Source organism: Euprymna scolopes, chromosome 5 (genome assembly GCF_053919585.1).
Source record: "Euprymna scolopes isolate OS-2025 chromosome 5, ASM5391958v1, whole genome shotgun sequence".
In the NCBI taxonomy this organism is placed as follows: Eukaryota; Metazoa; Mollusca; class Cephalopoda; order Sepiida; family Sepiolidae; genus Euprymna; species Euprymna scolopes.
Genome location: NC_136486.1, coordinates 22,037,084 through 22,062,083, shown reverse-complemented (window position 1 = coordinate 22,062,083; position 25,000 = coordinate 22,037,084). Strand labels below are relative to the sequence as shown.

At 30.7% G+C, this 25,000-nt stretch overlaps 1 protein-coding gene and 1 pseudogene across 1 annotated transcript in view; one reads left to right on the top strand and one right to left on the bottom strand.

The window, feature by feature from the left end:
• Window positions 1-25,000, top strand: part of LOC145276735 (neuroendocrine convertase 1-like) — a 463,447-nt gene that overhangs the window by 77,088 nt on the left and 361,359 nt on the right. The gene's annotated exons all lie outside the window — the stretch shown is intronic.
• Window positions 24,274-24,497, bottom strand: LOC145277218 (U2 spliceosomal RNA; annotated as a pseudogene).

Genomic DNA, 25,000 nt, shown 5'->3' with positions numbered 1-25,000 from the left:
CGACTGATTATAAGTTTTGGGTAGCTGGCGCCATTTTTATTTTTAAAATACATTTTTGTTTCTTTCGTATTTGAAAGCAAAAAACAAAAATGAACACAGGAGAGAAAAAACGACTATTATGTATTATTTAATGGAAATAGTGAATACACACACGGATGGAATACTGCTGCCATATCTGGGCAGGAGCTGCTAAAAACAGCCTATCCTGCCTTGACAGAGTACAAAATAGACTTCGTGACTTAGTAGGGGGATGCCCTTTTCTCAACCCTGCAACCTCTCTCCCACAGAAGAGACGTTGCGAGCCTATCCTTGTTTTATCGTTATTTCCATGGCAGGTGCTCGTCTGAACTCCAATCTCTGGTCCCCCCTTGCTAATCTTTCACGAAAAACACCCGTCTAGCCGAATCCACTGTGAAAAATTTCCCCCACTCTTTATCTGTGCCTAAATCAAAACGTGGATTCCATGAACAAAGCTTCTTTCTTAGAACTGCACGCCTGTGGAACTCTGTTCCGTCTTCCTGCTTCCCACCTGACTACAACTTGGATGTCTTCAAGTCCAATGTTAACAAATTTCTAATGAACGGCCCCCTTAAGTAAACACTTCATCAAATCTCCACACTAACGTTATGTACTTGCAATAACTCTTATCTCTGAGTGGCTTCCGGGCCTTGATAAGTGGTGACCACTGTGTAAAAAAATAAAAAGATTCATATGTAAACCTAAAGATGAATCTGGAGAGAATATCGAATGTAGAAGCAAGTCCTGGGAACATATACTAGAAAGAATAGTTAGCCATTAGTCATACATTATCCAATATAACTATGCAATTTATACAGCTATGTATCTATGAAACGAAGCTCTCCAATCTGTAGTGCAATGGAGACAACAATGGATGGTCACATTCAAGACTAAGCTTGTTTCCTTCAATAATTACAAGGAACCTTCACTACCACGAATAGCAATGGCCAAGAACACATTACCCGAAAGTACTTCCTTTAAACTCCTCGGCCTAACATTTACAGGGAACATGAATTGAAATAAATACATTGACAGCATTACCAAGGATGCTGCGAAGAACGTGGGATCTCTCTACCGTGCTAGAAAGCTACTTACGTCTGACAGTATCCTATACCTCTATAAGGCCGCCATTCGCCCATGTATGGAGTACTGTTGTAACGTTTGAAGCAGGGGGCTACTATTAGGGACTTAATTAGCGGGGTCATTATGAAGGGAGATGAGTAGAAAGATGTTTGTTAACATTACACTTGGACTTCTGCATATCAGTGCAGTTGGGAAAGCAGAATCCCGGAAGGGAGTTCCAAAGACCCGCAGTTCTGGGGAAGAACTATTGGAGTAAAAGGCTTGCTTGCACCTAGGGATCTCTACTGTAAAGGGATGAGACTTAGTAGCTTGTCGGGTTTGTCGGGGGTAGTTACGTCGGGAAGGTACAAGTGTTTGCAGTTCGTCAGAGCATTCACCATTACAGTATTTGTAGAACAGGCAGAAGGATGCAACATCTCGTCGATGGGACAGAGGCTGAAGCCTAGATGACAGTTTAGGACCTATCAGGTTGGCGACTCTCTTTTGAACCTTGTCCAGGAGTGAGAGACAAGCAGCAGATGCACCATCTCAGATGTGACAACGGTACTCCATACATGGGCGAATGGTGGCCTTATAGAGGTATAGGATACTGTCAGGCGTAAGTAGCTTTCTAGCACGGTAGAGGGAGCCAACCTTCCTTGCAGCAGCCTTGGCAATGCTCTCAATGTATCTATTCCAGTTCATATTCCCTGTAAACGTTAGGCCGAGGAGTTTAAAAGAAGTACTTTCAGGCAATGTGTTCTTGGCCATTGCTATTGGTGGTAGAGAAGGTTTCTTGTAGTTATTGAAGGAAACAAGCTTAGTCTTAGCAGCATTGAATGTGACCATCCATTTTTGTCCCCATTCCACTACAGATTGGAGGCCTCTAGTGTTTCTGCCCTTCTACAGTTTAATAGATGTTGAGGTTCTTTAAAGTACATGATAGCAAATTTTTCATGAAGGCATAATCTACATGAGTCGTCTAGGTCTCTACATGTGGTAGCTTATCTTATTATTTTCCATTTAACTGCCGGCGAATGTATTTATTTGCTAGCGTTGTTTTCATACAGTGTTTTTTTTTTATTGTTGAATGTACTTTTGTGGTCATAATATCGAGTTTTGAAATCTACGGAAGTCATACCTATGTAATATTTCTTGTTATTACGGGTTTTTTTTTTTTTTTTTTTTTGCAAATATTGTTGCCTGATAAACTACGCTTTTGCTTAGATATTTATTTTGAGGTGGGCAAAGTGTGCGGTGTCTACAATTGCATTTATCTTGTTCGTTATTAGTATTTTTATTTTTATTTCTAGTATGGTTGTTGTTGTCCGGGGTTGGTTTATTATTATTATTATTATTATTATTATTATTATTATTATTATTATTATTATTATTTCTGCTAGTTTTAGTTTTGTCATGTGTCTATTTTTATTGCTTATTTTGCTGTGGTTTTATTTAATATTTTGTTATTATGTGCTCCTCATCTCTGAATTTTCGCAGCAGCTGTAGGATAACTTTGAGGTATTTTTATTGAAAATTTTGTGGAAGGGGTTGGTTGCGGGAAAGTATTTATCAATAAGATCTAGACATTTCTTACACAGTTTTGATTTTAACATTTGATTGTATGGGGCCGTATTGGCTGATAGGAAGGGCGCGGTGGATACTAGAAAGCAGATTAGCTAAGTAAAATCTCAATAGAAGGTGCGTATATAAAAACGACAGACAACCACAAAATTCGGGCATAAGCCTTAAGAGTTCTAGAGTGGATGAAACGCGGAATATTCAGTGTAGTTTAATCGCCATATATATTTTATAACTTACTATATATATATTTATATATATATATATATTTGTTTCTATATAAATATATATATATTTATATATATATTTATATATATATATTTATATATATATATATTTATATATATTTATATACCTATATATTTATATATATATATTTATATATATATATATTTATATATATACATATTTATTACTATACATATTTATATATATATATTTATATATATATATATTTATATATGTATTTATTTATATATATATATATATATTTATATATATATATTTATATATATATATTTATATATATATTTATATATATATATTTATATATATATATTTATATATATATTTATATATATATTTATATATATATTTATATATATATTTATATATATATATTTATATATATATTTATATATATATTTATATATATATATTTATATATATATATTTATATATATTTATATATATATATTTATATATATTTATATATATATCTATATATATATTTATATACATATATTTATTTATATATTTATATACATATATTTATATATATATTTATATATACATATTTATATATATATTTATATATATATATTTATATATATATTTACATATATATTGATATATATATTTATATATATATATTTATATATATATATATTTATGTATATATTTATATATATTTATATATATATATATTTATATATTGATATATATTTATATATATATTTATATATTTATATATATATATTTATATATATATATTTATATATATATTTATATATATATATTTATATATATATTTATATATATATTTATATATATATTTATATATATATTTATATATATATTTATATATATATTTATATATATATATATTTATATATATATTTATATATATTTATATATATATTTATATATATTTATATATATACATATATGTTTATGTATATATATAAATATATATTGATATATATATTTATATATATATAAATATATATTGATATATATATTTATATATATATAAATATATATTGATATATATATTTATATATACAGTGATGATCATATTTATTGGCACGGTAAAATAAAAGTTAAATTTTGTCTAATAAATTCTAAAAAAGGGATTAAATTAAAGAAAATAACAAAGTATATTATGTATTTTTAACTGGCCTTTCCGGTGCAGCAATCGGATTTTAGAAAAAATAAATAACAAAGGAACAACAAACATAATTGCAAAAAACCCTTGTTCAAAATTATTGGCACGATTTATTTAATAATCAATTGTATAGCCTTTGGCCTTGATTACCTTCCTCAGTCGCTTTTCATAGTTTACAACCAAGTTGTTGCACTCTTCAGTAGTAATTTTAGCCCACTCTTCCTGACAATAATCCTCCAATTGAATAAGATTCTTAGGCTTCCTTTGCATTACCCTCAATTTTAATGTTCTCCATAAATTTTCAATTGGATTAAGGTCTGGGCTTTGTGATGGCCACTCCAAAACATTAATATGATTGTCCTCAAGCCATTTCTTAGTCAGTTTAGCCGAATGCTTTGGGTCATTATCTTGCATGAACCACCAACGACGACCAAATGAGAGCTCTTTAGCAGAGTCTTTCAGGTTTTCATCCAATATTTTAACATAATCTTCCTTTTTTATGCTACCTGTGACTTTAACAAGTCGCCCTGGTCCAGAGGCAGCAAAGGATCCCCAAAACATCAAACTGCCTCCACCGTGCTTCACTGTGGGTATGGTGTTCTTAGGCAGGAAAGCTTCGCCAGATTTTCTGTAGATATAAGACACTTTATTATGGCCAAATAACTCTATTTTCGTTTCGTCAGTCCATAGAACACTTTCCAGAATGCAACGTCTTTATCAATATGACGTTTTGCAAAGGCTAGCCTTGCTTTCAGGTGCATAGGCTTCAATAAGGGAGTCTTTCTCGGACGACATGCTTTTAAACCAGCTCTCTTCAAAACTCTACCAACTGTATGTCGAGATACATTCACTCCAGAGGTGCTCTGTTCATCAACAATCTCCCCAACAGAGATCCTTGGGTTTTGTTTTACTTGTCGAACAATTTTCCGTTCATCTCTTGGGGAAAGAATCCTTTTTCTCCCTCTACCCTCTAAACTCATAACGTGGCCTTGCGATTTGAACTTGTTTATTATGGCTCTAACAGTGGATTTGGGAAGGTTTAGCTTCTTTGAAATCTTATCATAGCCCTCCCCATTGGTATGGCATGCTACAACAAGCTTCCTGACGTCTTCGCTGTGTTCCTTAGTTTTAACCATGGCGATTGAAAATTATAATTTAGTCACTTATAATAGTTTAAATAAATCGCTATCTAAAAATTATCTGAAAAAAATTATTCACTGAATTAGTGCATAATATGGCTATAAAAAAGTTCAGAAAGCACGTAAACCGGAAATTGATTGATATTATACTGATACTAAAAGAAAAACAAAGCCGTGCCACTAATTTTGAACAAGGGTTTTTTGCAATTATGTTTGTTGTTCCTTTGTTATTTATTTTTTCTAAAATCCGATTGCTGCATCGGAAAGGCCAGTTAAAAATACATAATATACTTTGTTATTTTCTTTAATTTAATCCCTTTTTTAGAATTTATTAGACAAAATTTAACTTTTATTTTACCGTGCCAATAAATATGATCATCACTGTATATAAATATATATTTATATATATATATATTTATATATATATATATATATAAATTTATATATTTATATATCTATATACATATACATATATATATTTATATTAGACTTTGAAATGCCAAAGTATAAAGGGCATTTATAATCTCTTCTCCCACTGATGTTTTTCCTCATTTAACTGACAAATTAATTCATATATACCATTATATATTTTTTCTTGTGCATAAATGTTCTATGTATATTCTTAACCCGACATGTTGAGCTTTTTATTGCTTAATATCAAATTAATCTTTCAATGTTTCTTTAATCCTTTATCATGCGTATGTGCGCACGCGCGGGTGTGTAATGACAACATCGACCACATGTACACGAAAGATGTGTACGGCTCTTAAAGAAAAAAATAAATGTAAATATATTTGCCTATATGTAAATAAATATCAGGATTTTACATTGATCTTTTCTGCTAATCTGAATAAAACCTCTCAATATATATGCCCAAAAGACGATAATATCTCTGCATTGAGCTTATTATTCATAATGATTTTGACTACTTTATAAGAAATTTGTACCTTAAAAACTATGTATTTTTATTGTCAATATATCAATATCAATATATATATATATATATATATATATATATATATATATATATAACTACTTTATTTACTCACATAAAATTATTATACGAAAGTATAAATTTATGCATAAACTTTAAGTATTTAGTTCAAAAGTGCTCAATACCTAGGTAGAGCTAGTTAGTTGGTTATAAAATATATATTGCGATTAAGCTACACTGAATATTCCGCGTTTCATCCACTCTATGCGCATAAGCCTGAAGAGTCCTAGAGTGGATGAAACGCGGAATATTCAGTGTAGGCTAATCGCCATATATATTTTATAACTTACTATATATATATATATATATATATATATATATATATATATATATATATATATACGGAAAAGGAAAAAGGAAAATGAAAAATATTTATATATTTTTAACAAAGCCGCTAACATGTATGCAAATGACCAAGCCCTGGCGCAAGCGTGACGTCACAATGAGATTACAAGGAAAGGGGAAAGAAAATTCGTGAGGCAAAAAAGCACGCCTCAATGCCAGAGGAGAAAAACATGTGTTGACACGGCAGAGTTTTTTTTTTAACCACGTAACGAACAGCAAGAACCTTTAAACAAGACGCAGGACATATTTATCCTCAAACTTAAACACGATTTTTGAGCGACCGTATACGGTTGAACAAATTACAGAGTTAACATCTGGTTTTACCTTAATACTGAGAAACAGTTAATTGACTCCGGGTAGAACGTATTGTTGCTGGCTTGGGAAATACGTGTAAGGCAGGTTGGTGTGGAAACGACCGTAAATAAATGTTTTTCTTTCAAAAATAAAAACTGTTGTCGAAATTCTTTCCTTGGTTTCTTTGGGAGACTTTTATATGCAGCTTTATATATTCAACAAGGTTTCGTTTTGGAAACTTGTTTAAGATAACAGATTTGAAGAAATAGCACAGAAGTACAATATTTGAACATTTGTAGTGTGTTTGTGGCCGAAAAAAGAGCATTTTTCCATGATTTGAATCATATGCATACATATATTGACTGTTTTCCTATTACTAATATCTTTGTTTTTTTTTTTTCAAACCTAATGTCAAAGGCATCTTCTGTATTCGCAATAATTACTTTGGTTCGTTTTAGCTGCTTACATCAAATGGCATCATGCCTTGTCTAGAATGATTTCCATGAAAATGCGTAGACTAAATTAATGCATTTATGAATGTCTATTCGAATGAATATATTTTTATTTTCGTTTTCTTCATAGATTCTATCGTTTAAGTATCCATAAATATTTTTAAGACTTCCTTTATTTCACGTGGAAATCTCTCGACGAAGTTCGGGGTAAGGGCGCTAAATCCCATGGACATCGGTGATACATATATATAAAATCAACTACGTTCACCGTCAAAAATATCTGTAATTTTATTTCATTGTATCTGAGTTCAATCATGTTTCATCTTGATGGGACCTGTCATCGAAAATGTGAAGATAATACTCTTTTTTGTCTTTATCAAATTAAGACTAACAATTCCACACGGGATGACGATGCGCAAATTGGTTTTCGTTTAGGTACTTTGTTTATTTGGTTGTTTATGATGGTTGCTTCGAACATATCTTTTTAAATAATAATCTCGTGTACTTTTTCAAAGAAAAAAATAAAACATTTTAAGTCAATATTTTCTAGAAATTCTGATAAAGTGGCATTCAAATTGATTATTCATTAATTCTGACCTTTTTCTGTTTAATAAAGAAGTTTGGATATTCAGAAATTAATATGCTAATATTTATGTAAAATGAAATATACTTAGATATCTGATATCGAAAATAGATTTTAAAATCGTGAAATATCGTTTATTTAATCTGATTTCTTTTTTCAGGACATTAATGAATAATATGTTTATTTCATAAATCTTCCGGACCAGAATTAGTGATTTCTTAAATAAACTGAAACGAAATACCTTTTTTCAAATATGGTCTAAAAAACGAAAGACATATATTTTCTAATCGAAAGCAAATATCGATTTGTCAACTATTTCTATGTAAATTTAAGTTTAAAATTTGTCAAGATAACTCCATGTGCAAGAAAAAGCACTCTAGAAGAAATTATTTTTTTACTTGGTAGTGATGATATGTTGTGCATAGAGGAGTAGAGAGCGATCTAAGAAGACATAATTTTCATTTGCTATAATAGTAGTTATATAACGGCTCGCATGGAAAGATGAATCCTCGCTCTGTTCGGTTCAAAAGAGATTCGCAAACCTGATAGGCCCTGAACTGGCATCTAAGCTTCAGCCTCTGTCCCATCGACGAAATGTTGCATCCCTCTGCCTTTTCTACAAGTATTTTAGTGGTAAATGCTCTGACGAACTGCAATCACTTGTGCCCTCACGACGTGAGCACCCTCGACAAACCCGACAGGCTGCTAAATCCCACCCCCACACTGTAGAGATCCCTAGATGTAAAAGATCTTTTTACTCCAACAGTTTCTTCCCCAGAACCGCTAGACTCTGGAATTCCATTCCAGGTCCCTGCTTCCCCAACAGTACTGACGTGCAGAAGTTCAAGTGTAACGTGAACCGACATCTTGCTGCCCAAATCCCTACATAGTACCCCAGTAGTTGTTGCCCCTGATAGTAGCCCCCTACACCAAAGTGGCAATTTGCCTTGTTTGGGGTGAAAATGTAATTAAAAAATCTTTTTTTTTTTAAATAAAAATAATATTGCAAAACTACATTTATTAAGGAAATCCACTGTTTGCGTTCGGTAAAAGTATGGACTTTTGATGTTTAAAGAAAAAATATATTTGTCACAAGAATAATATAATAAGGGTAGAACTGCAAGAAATCCTATAGACTGTGCCCCTCCAAAAGAAAAGACCTCAGGCTCGGCTGATACCACATAATATAGTAATGAAGGGTAAAAGAATACCACATAATATAGTAATGAAGGGTAAAAGAATACCTCATAATATAGTAATGAAGGGTAAAAGAATACCTCATAATATAGTAATGAAGGGTAAAAGAATACAACATAATATAGTAATGAAGGGTAAAAGAATACCACATAATATAGTAATGAAGGGTAAAAGAATACCTCATAATATAGTAATGAAGGCTAAAAGAATACCACATAATATAGTAATGAAGGGTAAAAGAATACAACATAATATAGTAATGAAGGGTAAAAGAATACCACATAATATAGTAATGAAAGGTAAAAGAATACCACATAATATAGTAATGAAGGGTAAAAGAATACCACATAATATAGTAATGAAGGGTAAAAGAATACCACATAATATAGTAATGAAGGGTAAAAGAATACCACATAATATAGTAATGAAGGGTAAAAGAATACAACATAATATAGTAATGAAGGGTAAAAGAATACGACATAATATAGTAATGAAGGGTAAAAGAATACAACATAATATAGTAATGAAGGGTAAAAGAATACCACATAATATAGTAATGAAGGGTAAAAGAATACCTCATAATATAGTAATGAAGGGTAAAAGAATACCACATAATATAGTAATGAAGGGTAAAAGAATACCACATAATATAGTAATGAAGGGTAAAAGAATACAACATAATATAGTAATGAAGGGTAAAAGAATACCACATAATATAGTAATGAAAGTAAAAGAATACCACATAATATAGTAATGAAGGCTAAAAGAATACCACATAATATAGTAATGAAGGGTAAAAGAATACAACATAATATAGTAATGAAGGGTAAAAAATACCACATAATATAGTAATGAAGGGTAAAAGAATACAACATAATATAGTAATGAAGGGTAAAAGAATACCACATAATATAGTAATGAAGGGTAAAAGAATACCACACAATATAGTAATGAAGGCTAAAAGAATACCACATAATATAGTAATGAAGGGTAAAAGAATACCACATAATATAGTAATGAAAGGTAAAAGAATACCACATAATATAGTAATGAAGGGTAAAAGAATACCACATAATATAGTAATGAAGGGTAAAAGAATACAACATAATATAGTAATGAAGGGTAAAAGAATACCACATAATATAGTAATGAAGGGTAAAAGAATACCACATAATATAGTAATGAAGGCTAAAAGAATACCACATAATATAGTAATGAAGGCTAAAAGAATACCACATAATATAGTAATGAAGGGTAAAAGAATACAACATAATATAGTAATGAAGGGTAAAAGAATACCACATAATATAGTAATGAAGGGTAAAAGAATACCACATAATATAGTAATGAAGGGTAAAAGAATACCACATAATATAGTAATGAAGGGTAAAAGAATACCTCATAATATAGTAATGAAGGGTAAAAGAATACCCCATAATATAGTAATGAAGGGTAAAAGAATACCACATAATATAGTAATGAAGGGTAGAAGAGGATGCAAGGACCATGAAATAGAAAAGCCACTAATCATACCTCCACAGGATGCATACGAAGAGTACTGGAATCTTAAGAAGGTTTATTGACACCTAATGTCTAATGCAGATGAATGGTAAACACCAGCACAAAATCAATGGTGAGCAGCTGTTGCGGTGATGCAAACTTATTTGCAAAAGTTAATAAGAGGTGGACAGTACTGGAAATCTGGCATAACGTTGTTACAGAGCCCAGGAAACATCACCGGTTGTTGATGTTGACCTGATGACTCCCAGTGATTCGGATTATTCGAACAGTTGTTCTCATCTGCAGTGTAATTTATACGTTTCGGCCGATGTAACCGCCGGCCTTTCTCAGATGTATCTTGTCGAATTCAAGGATTTTTCTGTCGAACTCGGGAATCTGTACGGAAACTTCTTTTTTCCACAGGGTTAGCATGCTCTTGTTCCGTTAGCCATGACCGGGTAGAAGTTTTAAGTAATTTGCAATTGTGTTCTGAGAATCGTCCGCAGTGACGATTGAACAATCAGCCTCCAGAATAGTCTAACTACAATTGAAATAACCAAGTACTTTATCCGTTACGCCGTGGTTTATGGAAATAATACTCAATATAAGAATAATAGTACGAATAATCCAAATGATAAAATTATAATTATTCATCTCATAAATACATAAACATGACTCCTAATGATTTCTACTACTATTACTACTACTATTACTAATAATAATATAATAATAACATTAATAATAATAATAACATTAATAATAATAATAACATTAATAATAGAGAAAACCTTTTAGTGCGGAGACCAATGAGTAACAAGCATTAACTTGGCATGTTGAAACTGCAACAAAATAAAATAAAAAGAGAAACATCGGATGGAACCAAAAGAACTGAAACTCTATAATCGTAAATTAAACCTCTACCTCTCCCCCCCCCAAAAAAAAAATAGTACCGGTATAGACCGCCCACTGAATGAGTTTTAAGACTGAAACCTTGAATAGGCTTAATGCCACCCAAATTTAAGCGATTACCAATGACCACTACCAGAAAGAAATCAATGATAAACGCCTGTTACAATAAAACATGCAAATCTGGGAAGACTTATTGTTAACCAGATTCCAGGGAACACCGCCGGATGTTTTCAGTAAATTATCCTTGATGATGGTTTGTGTGAGAACTCCTAGTGAGTACAAAAAATAATAATACATGACAAATGAATGGGATAACGGACAGGCTATGTGTCATTCGGTACAGTCAGGATTGCCGAGGTCGTTGGATGTTTATGTTATCGCAAACACAAAAACGAGAATGAATCAATACTTTGATTTCGTCAAGGCTTTATATCATTTAGGTATAGTGTTCAAAAAATGTGGAAAATATGAAGATGACGTCAGCCTTTCGCTATTCACACGACAACGTTGCCATGTATATAGACGCGTTATCGCATCTATGACAGCGGTCATGTCCGTCGGTCGATATGGAGCGTTTCAATTTAAAAATATAATTCGCTTCATTAAAGGTTTAATTGACGCATCTGTCCGTTTTGTAATGCATATGTTTTAAATACCATGTTCGTCGATGTGTGATGCAATAAATTGGCATCTCTTTTACGGCTACAAATTAGAATGGGATTTCCGTCGCCAAATCCACATATTGAATGGACGATTTCGAAGAAAGCTATTCTTTGTGCGTTTAAACTTTACCGTATACGGAATCGTTTTTCTGTTTTTATCTTTCATTAGTGTTTCAAAACATTGTTTTGTAAATACTCGCGATTTGAACGATTCTACCGGAAGCCAAACACTTTTCGTCTTATTGTATTCTTTTCCAGTGTCTTCCCCCCCCCCCCTTAAAATGACACGTTTTTCGAACACAATGACCTTTGGAGATTTTATACTTTCCATTTCTGATTTTGTGCATACACTGTACTAGATAAAATTCAATGAAAAATTATTTTTAAAAGAAGGAATAATTAAGCAGATGATGAGAATAGATATTGAAGCTTAGGTTTACTTCCGTCAATTTGTCGTTTCCCTTATTGTGTGCTTTAGTCCTTACATTCCATCAGCGATTTTGCTGGCAAAGGAGAAACAATTCATGTTTTCTTGGTCGTTGCCTCGTTTTATTGTTTTATTTTTGTTTGTTTCTTTTGTTTTGTTTTTTGTTTTTTTTACTTTGTAATGACTTCATGCCTTGTCTGAAGCGATTTCCATAAAAAGAATTCTGTAATTTTTAATAATGTCTGCTTAAATGAAAAACGGTTGTATACATGCACACACGAACGGTAGCCGAATAGATTAGGTCCTTGCTAATAAAGCCAGGGATGGCTTCTATCGCCGGGTTTGAATTTACCGACTGGGTTTAATCGTGACACCTTGCACTGATTATTTCTGAAAGGATGAAACACTAGTGTCTGTAGGTATTTAATAATTATTATAGTAAATAATTATGTCGGCCCCTTTAAGAAACTCGTTTCTTATCGGTGAGAACTTTTAGTTGAATTAAAGGCAGCCAACTTAGCTCGCAGGCGCAGATCATCATATAATGATTAGATCACTCTGACAGACGTTAAAAGGCATTTAAAAAATAAATGTTTAAATTCAACAGCATTTCTTGCGGTTAACGGTAAAAGAATGGATATGGTCCTTGCTAATGAAACCGGAGATGGCTTCTGTAGCCAGGTTCGAATCTATTGACTGGTGTTAATCGTGACACACTGCACTGATGATTCCCGAAAAGATGAAACACAAGTGTCTGTAGAGATATTTAATAATTATCATAGTAAATAATAATAATAATATATATATATAATAAATATATATATATAATAAATATATATATATAATATATATATATTTATTATATATAATATATATATATAATAAATATATATATATAATATATATATATATTTATTATATATATAATATATATATAATATATATATAATAAATATATATATATATAATATATATATATTTATTATATATATATAATATATATATATTTATTATATATATATAATATATATATATATATATATATATATATATATATATATATATATATATATATATATATATATATGAATTTTAAAATGGATACAATTCGACGTTATGATGTGAAAAGGAAGCGGATGACCATCATTTCGATTTCGAAAATGCGACCTTCCTGAAGCATATACATAGTAGGTCAACACGCCGTCTGTTGGAATCTGCTCTTATCTCTAACTCTACTAACACTATCAAACAGAGAAAAGGATTTTTTAAACATTTCTTTCCACTTATCTAAAATAATATTGCACGAAAATAATCTAGACACTGGTTAATATATATATATATATATATATATATATATATATATATATATATATATATTTGTATACTTGTATAATAGTTTTATTTGCATACACTCCCCCACTATATATAAAACTAAAAACATCGACCCTCTCGTCAGTGACCACACCTCTTGAAAAAGCCCGCATAATTCGGGCGAAACGTCGAGCCTTCGGTCTTCCGCTTCCTTTCACATCATATATATATATATATATATATATATATATATATATATATATATATATATATATATTCTGCACTACGAAACGGGTGCGGTCGAGAATTGTGCATGTCAACGTACTTAAAGAAATAAAAACTAAGATAGTTATAACTTGAAATTTGGAATGTAGACTTTTGTTATTGATTTATATATGCTTTGTAATTGCATTGAGTTTAATAAATAAAAAGACTGGTATCTATAAAAGGTGAAATATAAGTAAATAAACATATTTTTACATGAACACACACAAATATATATATAAAGAGAGAGAGAGAGTGGGAGAGAGAGGGGGGATAGAACGGCCCACTTAAAAGTAACCCGTTTTCTCTAATCTTTCTCTTATAGACCAACTGACACCACAAGACAAAATGCAATTCTTTTTCCAACAAGATGGCGCTACATGCCACACATATCACAGATCACTGACACGAGTTCATGACATGTTTACGGAAGAGAGAACAATAAGCAAAGGGTTATGGTCACCACGTTCCCCGGACTTGTCATCATGTGATTTTTATGTTTGAGGGATTTTAAAATAAAACGTTTATGCAAATAATTCTCACAATCTAGACCAACTAAAGGATAATATTATCAACTCTATCAGGAGAATCATCGGAGAAAATCTATAGGCAGTATCTGCAAACGTTGTTAAACGTGCCCAGAAATGCATGGATGTGAATGGGGAACACTTCCAGCATCTTTTATAACACTGTGGGTAATTTAAACAATCAAAGAATGTTCCGCATCTCTACTACATTTTTTCTGGGCTACTTTTAAGTGGGCCACGTTGTATGTATGTGTGTATATCTATAATATAAAGCTGAATGTGTGTGCGTGTGTGTGTGTGCGTGTGTGTGTGTGTGTGTGTGTGTGTGTGTGTGTGTGTGTGTGGTCACGAATAGGCTCCTATATCGTTGACTATTTGAAAAAACTGATAACATATAATGATAGAAGATGTATCGAGACACAAGAATGGGTATGTTTGATCTGGCATAATGACGATTCATTAAAATTGCGGGGTCTGTGTTCGCGCCTGGTCCATAAAGTATGGAAATAAAAAATTTAAAAAATAAAAGAAAAAACGTTTACAAGTGTTTTTGATATAGATGTACATGAGAATACTTTGATAAGTATGTTTTAACTTAAATAGGGATGGTATAATAAAATTGTGGGGTCTGCGTTCGCGCCTGGCCTCCATAAAATGGAAATAGGCACAAACTTTAATAAAGACTTTTCATATCTATCTGCGTAAGTATACTTTGATAATTATGTTTCAGTTTGAAGAAATATGGTATAATAAAATTATGGGGTGTTCGTTCGCGCCTGACCTCCATAGAATGGAAATATGTCACAAAGTTTAACAAGGTTTTTTAATATATATCCACAGAATATTGTGATAAATATTTCAGTGTGAACAGGTATGGTATAATAAATTATGGGGTTTATCTATTTTATTTTTACTTTCATCATATTTTGCTTTGGTTTTGATACCCCCGAATTCAACCCAAATTTACAACCCTTCCTTTTCATAACCTATCATACTTTCATAAATCAGAGTCCATTTTCTGTAGGCTGTTTTTAAACCCAGTCAACGACGGGTACTTTTGCTAGTATATATATAAAAAAGTTATGAAAAAATATTTAATTAAGCTACACATAGGCTTGTGCGTATTATCCCCGTAGGGAATCGGTCGTCAGACTAAAATTCTAGGCATTAATGTTACCTGATGTTTTTTTTTATGTATACGCATGGTGTTTAGTTTAGCTAGGTAAACAATCAGATTAATATATATATATAAATATATATATATATATATATATATATATATATATATATATATATATATACTGAAAACGAGCGAATGACGAAGATTTGTGCTCTCAAAAAGAGTTTTCGTTTCTTTCAAAAAACTTGTATGCCTACACATTACCAAATATGAAATAAATACAGAAAAGATATGAACTTTATATATTTTTCGTATTGACTTTTATTCATATATATATATATATATATATATATATATATATATATATGAACAAATGATTAATAAAACATGTTAAAAGACATCTTGAAAAAGAGTTGAAAACATATTTAATTATGAAAAAAGGAAGCACAAGATAAGTGGATAGTCCTTAATCTAGGAGTTTCGAAGAAATACTCTCCTTTTCATCAGAGGTCAGGAATTAGCAAAATGCAGGATCGGATTTTGCATATAAAAGTATTTAAGAAACTACAAGTAAACTACAAGTAAATCACAGATCTTACTTGGTTAAAAAAAGGGTGAGGTAAGGGGAACAGGAGGCAAAAGAAAAATGATAAAAAGATTTCACATGAATGGATAGTCCGGTGAAGGGTAAAAATCCAAAAATGGTAAAATCCAAAACGGTCGAATTTAAAATTTCAATCCAATGGGTAAATTCCAAATGGTCCAAAATAATACAAAAGGCAGAGTTCCTTGGAAAAAAGCGCAAATGGAATGAATTCCAAATCATTAAAAGAAAAGCACTGGAGATAATATCTATGTCTTTTAACATGTTTTATTAATCATTTGTTCATATTATAAGCTCTATTTCCTTTTCGGTTTTATTGAGCTTTTACATCTGGCTGAGTTTATTTTACTTGTAAATATTAACTCTTTAATATTTATAACATATTTTAAGTTTACCATTTTGATTACCTTGGTAAACTTATTGTAATTTTTATTATATATATATATATATATATATATATATATATATATATATATATATATATATCTTTCGGCTATCATCTCATCAGGAGAAAATCGATAGCAAATATATATATATAAATAGATAAATAGATGAATATTAGATAAATAGATAGATAGATGGATAGATAAATAGATACTGAAAGAAAACTAGTCATAGGACAGGCAAAATTAATTCCATAAATACAAAGATTAAAATGAAGATAAGATGATACTAAAACTTGTGTCTAGAATTCTTATTCTAATTTACGAAAAATAAATAAATAAATAAAACGCACTTCATTATTTCTTGATGACAACGTGAAATAATTTTCACGTATTTCTGAACCGAATAAAATCTTTGTTGAATGTTATTCGTGTTTGATTTCTCCGAAAACCCCAATGAATTTTTTAATATTTCACTGTTATAAGTATGGAATTCTCTCATTCTTTTCCCAAATTGTGAAACATTGAGATTTCACTGAAAATGAATCCTCGTTAAAGCACTTCATATACGATATAATCACGTTCACAAACCGATTCTCGTTAGATCGCTGAAGTTAAACAACGTTGCCCTTGATCAGGTGGGTGAGCACTTGGGGAGACTAGGCGCTGTATGTAAGAGGACGTCGATATCTCCCTGCAAACATAATGCGATCGGGGACGGCTTGTAAATTTAATATTTTCTTGACACTTCCTCCGTTTTAGGAAACCGGTTCAACTCGCCTCGGGAGAATGTCGCTGGTATATATTCATACATACTTCATGATAGAAAAGTGTTTTTTTGTTGTCGTTTTTTGTTTTTTTTTGTTTTTTTTTTCATTTTCTTCCTTTGAAGATTGTAACGCTGGGTATGGGGTAGCCAAACCAGTTGCCAACATTACACTGTTTTTTATCGAAACCAACAGAGACCTCTTTTTAGTGTCCTTGTTGTTCCCTTAAGTGCAATTGTCTGGATCTCTTTTGCATTTGGTTCACCAAGAATATTAGTTAGGTAGGGCTTCAGGTTCTTCTTCATAAGCCCTGTAGCACCTATGATAACCGGTATGATTGATGTGTCTCTAAGATTCCAGTTTCTTTTCATATCATACATGAGATCTTGATATTTGGTCTGTTTCCCTCTTTCAGCTCTGTTCAGACGTTCATCATTAGGAACACTCACTTCAACCAAGGTTGCCACTCTCTCTCTCTCTCTCTCTCTCTCTCTCTCTCTCTCTCTCTCTCTCTCTCTCTCTCTCTTTAGAGTGAGGCGAAGTGTGTTTATCGTCAAGAGCCAAGACGACTATATACAAAATTTGACAAAGAGGGGGTAGAAAACGAAAGTTTAATGTAGCAGGTGTTATACTCTTCAATATTCGAAGTACGAGATAGTATCTGTCGACAGTTAAATATGAATAGATCAAAATAACAAGCAGCAAACAACTGGCGACTTAAATGGAACAATAAATGTCATTAAGCCATTTAGGTTGCTAAACACCTAAAAAAGATATCAGAGTAAAACGAACATTCTATTGTTCATGATTGGGGGATGGGAGGATAATCTTATGAGCCAAAGGTTGGATCTCTTCGAGCAGTATTGTTGTGTTTATATCGGCAGAAAGAGAGTGAAACATCGCGGATATTGCGTTATTGTGTTGGATCCGACGTCTGGAAACGAAACTGGAAAATTATTTGACACAACAAGATCGACAACATTTTGGTGCATTATGGGATGTCTTGTAGACTGGATCGCGTATAAACAACACAACGGGTCCCAAACATTACCCAAACTTATGCTTAGGCAGTCTTTTTTTTTTCTTGTAGGGTCATCGTTTATCAAGGCCCGGAGACCACTGTAGGATAAGAGCTTATATGTGTTAAGAAGAACTTATTTAAATTAGATTTGAAAATGATTATGTCATAGTCAGCTAAGAAGCAGTCCTACGGCATTGTGTTCCACAGACAAGCAGTACTAGAAAAGAAACTCTGCTCAGGGAATTTTCGTTTCAGAGAAATCTGAATATTGGAAATTAAATGAATGAGTAATGTTATAAACTGGATATATTGTCCCATTATGCGCGTGTGGGATTTAGTATATATATATATATATATATATATATATATATATATATATATATATATATATATATATATATATATATATATATATAAACTTGTCGCACATAGTTGAAACAGCTAGAAAATCAATAATAAGATACTGTCGAGTTCCACCATTACTGATCTGATCATATTTTCTCAAGATCTAACTAACACTTATTAACACTGATACTAGAGTGATCTCCGGGCCTTGATAAGCGGTGACCCTAACCCAAGTATATATATATAAAAACACAGTAGACTCTGCATAAATTTGAGAAATGTTTGGGGTCCGTTGTTTTGTTTGTACGCGATCCAGCCCTCAACACATCCCATGATGCACCAAGATGTTGTCGATTTTCATATGCCGAATAGTTTTCTGATTTCGTTCCCAGATGTCGGATCCGGTTCCATAAACGCAACGATACAGATTAAAGAGATTAGACTTTTGGCTCATACAACAAGATTATCCTCTTCATGTCATCAACAGCAGGATATCCGTCGACGAAATTTTTATTTGAATCTTTAGTGTAACAGACCGATGATTATATTTTAAACTTAAACGTAACAGATCAACGAAAAAGCGTAGCAAACCGTGACATATTACATTTTAGACATAAACCTGATTTTAAACATAAACGCATATTACATTTAAAACATAAACCTGATTTTAAATATAAGCGCATATTATATTTGTAACATATACGTGATTTTAAACATAAACGCATATTACATTTTAAACATTAACGTGATTTTAAACATAAACGCATATCACATTTGTAACATAAACGTGATTTTAAACATAAACGGATATTGCATTTTAAACATTAACGTGATTTTAAACATAAACGCATATTACATTTTAAACGTAAACCCGATTTTAAACATAAACGCATATTACATTTTAAACATAAACGCATGTTACATTTTAATCATAAACGTAAAAGACTTAAACTGATGAAAATTCTATCTGATGATTAAGCGTGGTATACCGATGGAAAAGCGTAACACACCGGAGAATTTTTTATTTTAATGGAAATGCTATTTAAAAATTAATCTTAACTGATCAACAAAACAAAGCGTAACAGGCCGTGTAAAATGCTATTTTAATATTAAGCATTACAGAACGATGAAAATTATATACTAAACTTAAGCATTACAGAACGATGAAAATTATATACTAAACTTAAGCATTACAGAACGATGAAAATTATATACTAAACTTAAGCATTACAGAACGATGAAAATTATATAGTAAACTTAAGCATTACAGAACGATGAAATTTATATAGTAAACTTAAGCATTACAGAACGATGAAATTTATATAGTAAACTTAAGCATTACAGAACGATGAAAATTATATATTAAACTTAAGCATTACAGAACTATGAAATTTATATACTAAACTTAAGCATTACAGAACGATGAAAATTATATACTAAACTTGGGCATTACAGAACGATGAAAATTGTATACTAAACTTAAGCATTACAGAACGATGAAATTTATATAGTAAACTTAAGCATTACAAAACGATGAAAATTATATACTAAACTTAAGCATTACAGAACGATGAAAATTATATACTAAACTTAAGCATTACAGAACGATGAAAATTATATACTAAACTTAAACATTACAGAACGATGAAAATTATACACTAAACTTAAGCATTACAGAACGATGAAAATTATATACTAAACTTAAGCATTACAGAACGATGAAATTTATATAGTAAACTTAAGCATTACAGAACGATGAAAATTATATAGTAAACTTAAGCATTACAGAACGATTAAATTTATATAGTAAACTTAAGCATTACAGAACGATGAAATTTATATACTAAACTTAAGCATTACAGAACGATGAAAATTATATAGTAAACTTAAGCATTACAGAACGATGAAGATTATATACTAAACTTAAGCATATCAAAAACGAAAATACTATTTGAAAATTAATCATAAGCGATCGACAGAAACAGAGGAATATGTTTATTTTTTTATCTTGAGTGCAACAGACTGATGAAAATTATATTTTATATTGAAACATGACAGGCTGATTGATCTATATCCAGTAGAGCCCCGGGATACGGCATTAAAAATTAGTAACAAAATACAGTACAGCGTGTAATACACATGTATATAATCAAATAACATTATAAATAACACTGTAAGGCGGAACAAATACCGTAGCCAGGGACTGGAAAAACATTGTATTTCACATAGTAACCTGAAAAAACTTATCCTAGGGTGACCATATACCGAGGTTCTACTGTACTCTAAGGACCTTGCTTGCTTTCTTGTTTGCTTGCATCTTGTGTTTGACGATCGGGCAATTCCATCTTTGAAAAAAGAGATGACAGCTGAATTTATATGTCTAATATATATATATATATATATATATTGCAGATTCTCTTCTGATTTTTGTATTTTATAATCATGCCCATATTACTTTATTTTCTTTTACAGTTGATGAATCTTTTTTTTTTCTGGTGAGCTAAGGGTGAAATAAATTCTAAAATTGACATAATAATTAACTGAATGATTCCGCTACGAAACGGGTGCTGTCAAGAATGGAACATTTAAACCTAAAGAAATAAACTACAAGATGGAAAACATCTTGAAACCTGGAATAATGGCTTTTTGTCACTTTATATGTATATATATATATATATATATAATGTATTTTTAGCCTCTAAGCCACGTCCATGCGCCTATGTATGTATGTATGTATGTATATATATGTATATATATATATGTGTGTGTGTGTGTGTGTGTGTGTGTGTGTGTGTGTTTGTGTGCGTGCGTATGGACGTGGTTTAGATGCTAAGGAATAAGGTTTGTTTTGGTTCCGATTCTAGCTGATAGCAGCCAAGATATATATTAATGCATGAGCGTGACACTTGTATGTAAAGAAAATAGTTTTTTGTGACATTACAGAAACATTTCTATGAAAGTATATTAAAATGGAAAAAGAATATAGATAGATTTCTATGAGTCGTTCGGTTTATAGTTGTTTATTTTTTAAATATAAACTTACAGCCATTGAATTATAAGTTATTTGCCGTACTTATAGGTAAATGTGTACTGAACGGATACCATAATACTTAAAGTTAAATTCAAATTTTTATATATCTTTTAATTTAAACGCGAAAAAAGAAACAATTGGGACGCTGAAAACGTACATAGCAAAACAATACGTTTTATTGTCGCGTTAATTATTTATTTGTAACGCAAATTATAAAAATAACATATTTTCGGGATTATTTATTTATATTGGTAGTGTAGAAGAAAATGTATGAATGCTTTTTTAAGACAGGTGTATTAAAAAATGGGGAATAAATTTGAAAAAACAATGAAGGCGTTGTAAAATGCTCTTATGGTTATCAACGAGTTTAAGTAGATTTATTTGTAAAAAAATTGCGCTAAAATAACTTAAACGTAATACGAAAATGAACGATGTAAAAAAAACATGCAGAAAGTATAAATAATGGTTTATTTGGATAATTTAAACGCGAAAAAAAAACAATTGGGACGCTGAAAACGTACACAGTAAAACAATACGTTTTATTGTCGCGTGGATTATTTGTTTATGTACGCATGCGCAACCGGAAGTCGTAAACCGGATGTTGGGTTACAACACCCGTTATAAGGTCATTTGAGTTTCGTAATTATATAGATATATGATGAGAATAATGGAAATAGTATTCCGACAAAATAGAGAAATAAAAAGGGACAAATCGAGTTATGTGTTCATCAATGTTTTGTCTTTATTTATTTCATACAGAGAAAGTCTCTAAATAAAGACGAAACGTTGGTGAACACATAACTCGGTTTGTTCCTTCTTATTTCTCTCTCTCTCTCTCTCTCTCTCTCTCTCTCTCTCTCTCTCTCTCTCTCTCTCTCTGTGTATATCTGTGTATACATATATATATATATATATATATATATATATATTTATGTTAGGTTTAATATAATAATCGATTAGAATTCTTTTTAAACTAATAAAAGCGTAATCTGCATGAATTAAAATATCAAATTTAAATGGTATTTTACGACTGGGCAATGGCGGGCAGCCTGCTAGTACTTTTTTAAACTTAAGCGAAACAGACTGACGAAATTAATATTGTCAAACGTATATTTTTAAAGCGTGGCATTTATCGATAACAGCGTTATTTCGAATAGATCACATACATAAAGATGCATTTAAAGAACGCAAATGAAAACAACAACAACAAAAAAACATTTCATTCGTTTTAGTGTTGTTTTGTAAAATCTTTATGACAAGAAAAACAGTCGGTAAGTGTAAAGATCAATTTTTTTGAACTTTCAACAAACTGTGTTTACGAAAAGTAGAAAGAATTTGAAATTTCTACTTATTGTTTCCATTGAAAAAGTTGTTTTGCCAACTTTCGAACTCTGTGAGGCGGCAGTTCCGGTCTTTCCTGTTTTTCATTTTTGGAATTGGAACATTTTGATATGGAGGTTGCGAGGATGAGGTGGAAAGGGGAACACGACAATATCGAGGAAGGAAAGTCGATATTTGTCCCACAAATAAGACGACAACACGACAAGACATGCATTTCTTTAGTTTTTTTCATATATTACATTTTCTGGAGGGCAGGCACAAGGTCAAGTGTTTGATGAACGTATTTATGTGAAACAAAGTGATTTCAGTTTATGTCGTTAACTACTTAGCCATCGTCACCCCCTAAAGTGTTATGAAATTTTTCTTGTGAAACGAATTCAATTCGAACTTGACACATTTAGGTTTCACTCATTTTTTTTTACTACTGAAAACCATAACTTTAGTAAAGGTATGTCTTGTTTTAAAAAATAATACATTTCCACTAAGAATTAAGAAAAAATAAGATGTTCATTATATTCAATGATCATTATTTGATAAATACTGAAACTTTCATTAAAATTGGTTAATTTCCTAATTTTTAATGAACTTTTAAGTACAGGGAGGGCTCAAAATATTTATACATTTTGAGCATCGGCATTCATTTTGCACGTACCTATTTATTATAATTATTATTAATTATAATTATCATTAATTATTATTATTATTATTTTTATTATTATTATTATTATTATTATTATGATTATTATTATTATAATTATTATTATTATTCTTATTATTATTATTATTATTATTCTATTATTATTATTACTATTATTATTATTGTTGTTATTATTGTTATTATTATTATTATAATTATTATTATTATTGTTATTATTATTGTTGTTATTGTTATTACTATTATTATTATTATTGTTATATTATTATTATTATTATTATTATTATTATTATAATAATAACAATAACAATAATAATAATAATAATAATAATAATAATAATAATAATAATAATAATAATATGTAATTATTTTAGTGTAGTGTACCTATTTACTATGCCTCCCCACGGGACAGAGTTAGACACCAGGGTCGTTTTTTAACGTGGAGAAAAGGTACAAAAATAAAAATTGTCTCAGTCGTGAAGGATTTCTCATCCACCGAAAGAGAACAAGAAAATGAAGTGCAGCATCTGAAGAACAGATACTACACTTTGATCTTGACCAAAAGGCCAAGAATTTTAGTGTAGTGTAAATCATTCAAATAATCGACCAAATGTGTATAATTGTGTGAAAAAATATTAACGTTTTTCCAAGAGGGAAGGTACATAATAGATAACAGAATTCCCTCCTAGTGTTAAGAATGCCTTTCTAAATAGTACTTCATTATGTAGAAAATCAGTCTTGACATAGGACGGACTTACACTGTTTTAATTGTTTATTAAATTTTCCAATAGCATTAACGACAAACAACTGCAAATGAGGTTTGTTAAAAAAAAAATCTTGTCTGATAATTTTCAATCAATTACAAGGAAAATATTTCAGAAAGATATTTACGAAGATCTACTCATGTAATATATCCTCTCTCAATGTGCATTTTATGTTTTGCGAAACATATGCAGACATTACACAGAGGGGGTACAGTTTTTTTTGTTTTTGTTTTTATTTTTTTAGCGCGTCATATCTCTAATTTAGAAATTTTAAAAGAATCGGAATCGGTACTTGTATCAGAATGGGGAATTTAGAA